Source organism: Limulus polyphemus, unplaced genomic scaffold (genome assembly GCF_000517525.1).
Source record: "Limulus polyphemus unplaced genomic scaffold, Limulus_polyphemus-2.1.2 Scaffold76776, whole genome shotgun sequence".
Taxonomy (NCBI): Eukaryota; Metazoa; Arthropoda; class Merostomata; order Xiphosura; family Limulidae; genus Limulus; species Limulus polyphemus.
In genome coordinates this window covers 5,902-14,003 of record NW_013742372.1, presented here as the reverse complement: position 1 = coordinate 14,003, position 8,102 = coordinate 5,902, and the positions used below count along the sequence as shown (strand labels likewise).

General features: G+C 38.2%; 1 long non-coding RNA gene across 1 annotated transcript; it reads left to right on the top strand.

Moving 5' to 3' along the window:
- Positions 1-1,603: 1,603 nt before the first annotated feature.
- Positions 1,604-7,606, top strand: LOC111084439. Its single transcript, XR_002609559.1, has 3 exons — positions 1,604-1,722; positions 6,864-6,951; positions 7,494-7,606. It is a non-coding gene; the product is annotated as an uncharacterized LOC111084439 (long non-coding RNA).
- Positions 7,607-8,102: the final 496 nt, after the last annotated feature.

The following is an 8,102-nucleotide window of genomic DNA, read 5'->3' as shown; positions in this document are numbered from 1 at the left end:
GGGCTCAACGATAATCTTGAGGGCTTTCAATTTAAAAATTTAGACCTTGCGGTGGGCCATGTTCAGGTACCCCATTGTTCAGTATTACACTTCAAGAAGCAACCAGTATGCATCTAACATTGATTGAAGAAATGGGCTCCATTTAAGTTTGTGGATGAAAATACGAAAGTTTAGTGCCTTAAGAAAAATAAAACCCAGCCTTAAGAAAGTTTACTGAATCTGCGAGTTGTAAGAAATGGTAAATGCTCAAGTAAAATAACATTTTTCGAAACGAACAAGAATTTCATAGTGTTGTTAAGAGAAGTTTATTCATAACAAGTGAAGTCGAAATATAGAAATAGCCTAATATCAATTAGTAGGAAGTGAGTTTAATAACCTTTATAAAATTAAATCCAGATTATTATTCTCAGTCAAACAACACATCAATTTGATGTAACTGTGCACTGTACTATATTTTGTAGCCTTAGGAACCGTATACTGAACATTATATTTCAGAAAAAATAATCTAACACAAAAACTGCAACTTATTAAGTATCCTTTCCTAAAAGAATGGAACTAATTATTTTTATGTATTGAAAACATGTTTCAGCTTCTTATGAAAAATATGGATATTGATACATAGATTATAGTGTTACGTCTCTGGTCGTTTGTTAATTTCGGTATAAATTCTTCCCGAGGAACTTCAGCGATACAAGTTCTTTCTTAAATAAAACTAGTTTATTCTTTCTAAATACAACTTTGCAATGCACAGAATTTCCATGGTCACTTGAACTTAAACACACGCTATAATTCACAATGATTCACGCACTTTACTTACGGTCACTACCACTCACTTTACACAATTATCTGTCTATCTGCCGTTCTCTCCGCTTTATTTGCCGGGCTTATATACTAAAATAGAGGATGCCTAGAAAAGACTAGAGTTGCCAGGAACAGTCGTGATCCTTCTAGAAACTCCAGCATGCATGCTTCCAGTGTCACGTGACTTCCGCTGTCGCAACAATAGATTATAATGTGGACAAACATATATTTAACAGATTATAAATCAACATAGCTGAAAAGTATAATATATTAATGTATTTTGCCAGTTTATCATTTAAAAAGGCACTCGGATTATCGGGTTTTTTGGTTTTGTGATAATGTGTGGTATTTTTAGGTGCACTTGTTACTTTAGATATAAGAATAGTAACCGTAATAACTTGAGTGATGGGAGAAAATGTTATGCAGAGCTAAAGTGAGTTTCTACCTGGCCGAATTGAAGGAAAAGACTGAACATAGTTCGGAAGTGGAACAAAACAAACAGTTTATTTTTGCTAGCTGATAGCTGAAGAAAACTTTAATGAATATGACCGAGGTAGCATGAGCTAATCACGACACAGAAAAACAATAATCATATCTTTCAGAGCCCTGTGCTTCATACATAAAAATGTATCTAAATAGATATCAAAATTTACACTTATTAAGCCTTCTTGGTTAAGCTATTGCAGCCTAATAACCAGTTTGTTATTTATATACACCAATTTCAACCGTGTGCTTCTTATACAAAGGAATCTTTTTATGAAGTAAGTAACCTTATTTTTCATGCTTATTTTTCAATTTTTAGTATCCACCATATATCTCTCTAAGTAATCAAGCTGTGGATTTCAACAATGAGACAGTGGAACTCGATGACTGTGTGTGTAAGGAAGTTTTGGAGTATCTAGCACATCAATACCAAGTCCAGTAAGCAAATATCTTTTTAACATTTTCACTTTGAGTAACAAGGATTTGATTCATAAACTAAAGTTGTTTCAAGAAACTAAAGAAATTGTAAATTTATAATGATAATCCTTACCAACAAACACTCATCATTCCCTGGTCTCCAAAATATCTCATTTGTTGCCATATTCATACTGATTTGTGCATTACTAAAAACTACAAAGCTTCAACAATGTTCTAATTCTCAAAGCCTTGATTCATACTAGTTTTCATCTCTGCAAACGTTTGCTTTGCACTGCTGCTGGGCCTGGCATGACCTGGTGGTTAGGGTGCTCGACTCGCAATCTGCGAGTTGCGGGTTCAAATCCCTGTCACACCAAACATGCTCGCCCTTTCAGCTATAGGGGGATTATAATGTGACGATCAACTCTACTATTCCTTGGTAAATGAGTAACCCAAGAATTGACCCTGGGTGGTGTTGACTAGCTGCCTTCTGTCTTGTCTATCACTGCTAAATGAGGAATGGCTAGAACAGACAGCCCTCGTGTAGGTTTGCACGAACATGATAACAAAGCAAACACTACCACTGTGCCTACTTTTCAATGATGTCTAAAGATTCATCCCAGCTTTTCATCAATGTAAACGTTTCTTGTACACTACTAAGATGGCCACTTCTGGATGATATCTACATTCTTCCTGTGAACAATTTATTGTACACTCCTACTGTGCCTACTTCTGGTTGATGTGTAGATTCATCCCAGTTTTTATCTCTGCAAACGTTTATTGTACACTGCTACTGTGCCTAATGCTCTTGTTTGGGTATAGTGCCCACAAAATCCTGTCATAGATGAACTGTCCTAGTTTGGCCGTGTAGCACGTCCTCTTGTAGTACTCCATGGTGGGTGGGGTCAGTAGGTACTGAACTTTTATCCCTTTTTATGGGAAATCTCAAAAATGATTCTAAAAACAAAATAAAAAATATGTAGCTGGAAAACGACCACAAATAGAAGATTCTGTTCAATTGTCACCATCTCATCCTGCTCATGTATCTTGTTTTTTGATTTTGCATTCTTTGTCTGAAAAATCTTTAGGGCACATGTCTCTCTTTTTCATTCAGAAGAGATTTGAGGGATTTGCTGGCTCTCTAAAGTCAGTGCAGAAGTTACGTCCTCGGGACATCTTGGTGGAAACTTCTATGTCTCAACATTGTGAACTTCTCCTGAGATCGAATTCCATCGGGATATGCCTATTGAAGTTACTCCCCATACTACTACGAATTCTTCACGAGGAGTGATCGTTGAGAGGGATTTACTTGACATTCCCGAGTTGGAGATTCTCGCTGGTTTCGCCAGCCAAGAACTTTCAACTGTGCGATGTATCTCCACTCATAAAGATGGAATTATGCAGCCTACACAAGTTCTCGTTTTTATGTTCACATTGCCACGTCCTCTTGCCGCTGTTATGGCAGGTTATCTCAACTTTAAAGTATGGTCATATATTCCTAACCATCTCAGATTTTTCCATTACCACAGGTTTGGGCATTCAAAAACTTCATGTCATGGTTCGTTGACGTGTGCTCATTGTGGTGACAAAGGCCACGATGCCTACAAGTGTTATTTGATCCGTCACTGTGTTACTTGTGGTGGTTCCAACCCCTCATACTTTCGTTCTTGCTCTAAATGGGTGAAGAAGAAAGAGGTACAACGTTTACATACTGTTAACAATATATCTTATTCTGAGACACAGAAGTTGTTGTCCTCTGTTCCTCCTCAGACATATACTGCTGCACTCTGTTCCACTGCAACAGTGGAAGTACACATAGATCTTTCCATACGTCTTTCTGAGTCTTTTCTCGCCAGGTCCAAAGTATTCTGTCCTCCGTGGATTCTAGAGGTGACAAATCAAAGTCTACTACTGTCTCTGTCCCCATCATACCATCCAGTGACTTCTTGGACCCCACTCCATCTGTTCAGAGGTGTGGAACCATTATTGACCCACGCATTAAGTTACTGGAGTCTCCTTCATCTGATAGAGATCTGCCCAATCAACCCAGTGCAGGTTCCATTGTGGTCGATAGACCACGTTCTACAAAAGAAAAATGTCATTTTCACAAACAGAAGAGTTCTCCACACAGTTCTTCTCCTTCTAAATAACAATGGTCACTTTGATACAGTGGAACCATCGAGGTTTTCATTTTAATTTGGATGACATTAAAATCTTGACCTTGTCTCTCTTTACAATAAACATTTCTTCAGCCTGCTGATGATGTCACCTTTTGGCAGTTTTCCTTGTATAGGAATGACAGGATATGTGATGGACGAGTTTGTGGAGGTGAGGCATGGCTGATTGACCAGCATACACCCACATTCTCTGTGCCACTCACAATGCCACTGGAGGCTGTTGTCGTCTCCATGAGTTGTACCATCACTGTTTGTTCTCTTTACCTGTCACCAGGAAAGAATTGTGATCCAATAGACTTTGATGTCCTTATTGACCAGCTGCCATCTTCCTTCTTCATCTTGGGTGACTTTAATGAGCACAATACTCTCTGGGGTGGTGCTATTATTGATAAGAGAGATTGTTCTGTGGAAGATATGCTCTCAGATCACAACCTTTCTCTATTCAATACTGGTTCATTTACCCACTTTCATGCACTTAGTCAGTCATTTATTGCTATTGATCTGTCCATTTGTTCCCCTTCACTTTTTCCTTATTCTTCTTGGAGGTTGGACAATGACCCACGTGACAGTGATATTTTTCTCATCATTTTGAGGGAAATCAACCGCAGTTGATGCCACCTGACTTGTGTGTCATAGTGGAAGGTAGAACAAGCTGACTAGTTTCCTTCACCACTGTTTTAGAACTTGATCCTTCTGTCATTAGTCTTCCCACTGTTAACGACTGCATGGAAGCAGTAACTGATTGTGTTATTTGAGCAGCTGTATGTTCAATCTCCAAATCCTTGATGTGTTTCCCATGGTATTTTTGTCCATGGTGGTCTCCTGACTGTCAGCAGGTGCAGAAAGCTCAGAAACAAGCCTAGGATGTCATATGCAGATATCTCACTCTTTCCAACTGCGTCACTTTCCAGCAGAATCGTGCCCATGCCCAGATGATGTCAGACATCAAAGACAGACGAAATCTTGGATTACGTTCACCACCAGCATCTCTTCTGCCACTAGTTCCAAGGTTGTCTGGAATAAGATTCGAAGGGGCAGTGGGAAGTATGTTTCCCATCCCCTTTCGATCTTGCTGTCCAATGGCCAGAAAGTTGCCGATGTTCAGAACATTGCTGACACCCTTGGAAACTGCTTTTCACATTTTTATAGCACTTCTCTCTCTCCCCTTGCCTTTCTGGCCTCCAAGTCTCTGACTGAAAGATCGCTTCTTTTGTTTTGGGCAGAGAGTATCTATGATTATAATTGCACATTTATGATGGTGAGACTTACAATTGCTCTATATCAGTCTGGTAGTACCTCATTTGGATCTGATGATATTCATTATAAGATGCTGTGGTATCTCTCACTCCTGCTCTTCTTCTGGTTGTTTTAACTATAATTGGCATATATATGGGGGCTTTCTACACTTCACCAGTCCAGAGTCTATACACTGAGTCCTATGAACCTTCTCTTCACCTCAGTCGTTTGTAACTTTCCTTAATATATGCCATAAAACTTCAATCCTTAACATCGCATCCCACTTGGGGCTGTATTCCTTCACCAGTAGGCTGTGCTCTTTGAGAATTGGCAGTGTGCCATTCCCCCATTTGGTCTCGCTATCCAGGCACAGCTGACTGAATTGGGTCTGATATTGGATATTGCTGCTAAACCAAATAATCAGCCCATCTTACCTTGGCTCATTACCATCCCCACTTGTGACCTATCTTTGGGTCATCTGAGGAAAACAGGTACTCCTGATTGGAAGTATCATCTTCTCTTTGCTGAACATCTTTCGAACCATTCTTGCTTTCCCATTTTTATGGATGGTTCGAAATAAGGGGACTCTGTGGGCTCTGCCATGGTTTGCTATGGCTCAGTGGTCGCTCACAGAATTCCCTTTACAGTTTCTGTGTTCACTGCCGAGTTGTATGCCAGTTCTCGCCTTTGATCACGTAGAAGCTATGCAGTACTCTAACTGTACTATATACACTGACTATCTTAGCTCTCTGCTGGCTCTAGAATCACTTAATGTCAGTTCTCACACAGTTTTCTTACATATTCGGAAACAACTGGCTCACATTTCTTTGTCGAATATCTGGCACAGTGGATATTTGGACAGTGTCATTGGCAGTGGTGACATTGTCCAGATTGATCGTGTTTTTAGCTGTTTACGGGCCTCTCTATTTCTGTTTGATTTTTCACGTGATTTATGGGCACTATTTAGCATTTAGCTTGTTTTAGTTTTACTTTTTTATACTATTTTATTTTTTGCCTTTTTACAGGTTGTTTGGCACAGATAACTTTGTTGCTTTGTGCCAATAAACTCCAAACAAACAAAAACTTTCTGGATGATGTCTAGTTTTCATTGTTGTAAACATTTGTTATATGTTTCTACTGTGCCTACTTCTGGATGATGTCTAGATTCATAACAGTTTTAACTGCTGTGAACTTTTATGTACACTGCTACTATACCCTACTAGTGAATGATGTCTAGATTCGTCCAATTTTCCATCTCCATAAACGTAATTTTACACTCCTACCCTGCCCTACTTCTTAATGATGTCTAGATTCGTACAACTGTATCCCCATCAACTTTTGTTTGACACTCATTCTGTGCTCTATTTCTTATCGATTTCTATATTTATGCCAGTTTTCATTCCCATAGACAGTTGTACACTACTCTTCTGCCCTACTTCTAATTAATATCTATATTCGTCAAATTTTATTTCTCTATGTATGTTTATTGTACACCCTAATGTGCTCTTTATTTGAAGGATGTCTGATTCATGACAGTTTTCATCCCCATAAACGTTACTGTACACTCTTGCTTTGACCTACTTGTGAATGATATCTAAATTCATACCAATTTTCATACCAGTAAACGTTTGTTGTACACTACTACTATACTATGCTTCTTATGAGATCTAGGTTCTTTAAAATACATTTTCTGAGAGATAAAGTTCAGTAAAGCTTTACATATGTTCCAAAATCTTTCTTTTTGAACAGGTTTTCATTTGTTAAACCTCCAGAGATGAAATGGGGTCTACAAAACGATGGCAAATGGAGTGGAGCAGTAAAGATGGTTCTTCAGGGAGTAAGTGGTTGCAGTTGTTATTTTTACTGGTTAATATAATTATATTTTTAACTGTGTTGTTCTGTAAGTAGGCTTTCTTATACTAAAGGAATATTTAATAGCACCTTAAATTAATAATTATGCTCCAAGAATGACTGAAATTGAATAATGTTTTTCTTTCTTTCTCTGGTAGTTCTTCTTATAGAAAAAATTTGTATCATTGTAATATCTAGTGGTAGCACTCTCTTGCTGACTTATTTTTATCACAAAATGGTTCTGTTAGCATTTCTGAAGTATTTTTATGTCTGGTGTGATAGAATAAGAGATTATGTGTGTTCATCTACCATATTTAGCCACTTCAGGTATTGCATTGAAATTTGTTTTGTTTGCTGTTAAGCACAAAGCTAAACAATGGGCTATCTGTGCTCTGTGCATCACGGATATCAAAATCCGATTTTAAGCATATAAGTCCATAGACTTACCACTGAGATACCAGGGGCATATTCAAAACTAATTTTTACTTTTCTTCCATATTGGTAATAACTGGTATGTTTTCATTGCAGGAGGCAGACATGATCCCCTTCTTGACAGTGACAACACAGCGGTCAGCTGTATTAGACTTCAGCTTTCCACTCTCCACCGAGAAATACTCCATCCTGGTAAAAAGACCAACTGAGCCTCCACGTCTACTAATCTTCCTTCGCCCATTCAATTTAACCGTAGGTTCTCGTATTATGTGTTCCTAGGTGTTTGTTTGTTTTTATTTACATACAACCAAAGCATCAACTCAGTTATAGCCTTGACCACAGTAAACTTCGTAATAACAATATCTGTTACCTTCAGAGACATAGCAGGATGAGTGTTCAACTATTAGAATACTTGTCTTCATGTCTTCTGCCCATAGTAAAATCGTCAATAATACATAGGGGTGAAACTGTGCTGGTACCCGCCAGAACTCTAGATGGTTATTTTTGGAATTCCAACTGAAGTACTCCTATTTTTTGCTTTTGGGATTTGATATATATTTTGGTGGTTCAATCTTAATATAATATAAAGAGGTACTGCCAGCTTGAAGAAAACTCGATAAGCTACTTCATAAGCTGTGAGACCAGATCCTGCAAAAGTGAGTTTTAAGGAGAACCTTGCCACTGGTTAAATATACCAGGCCTTTT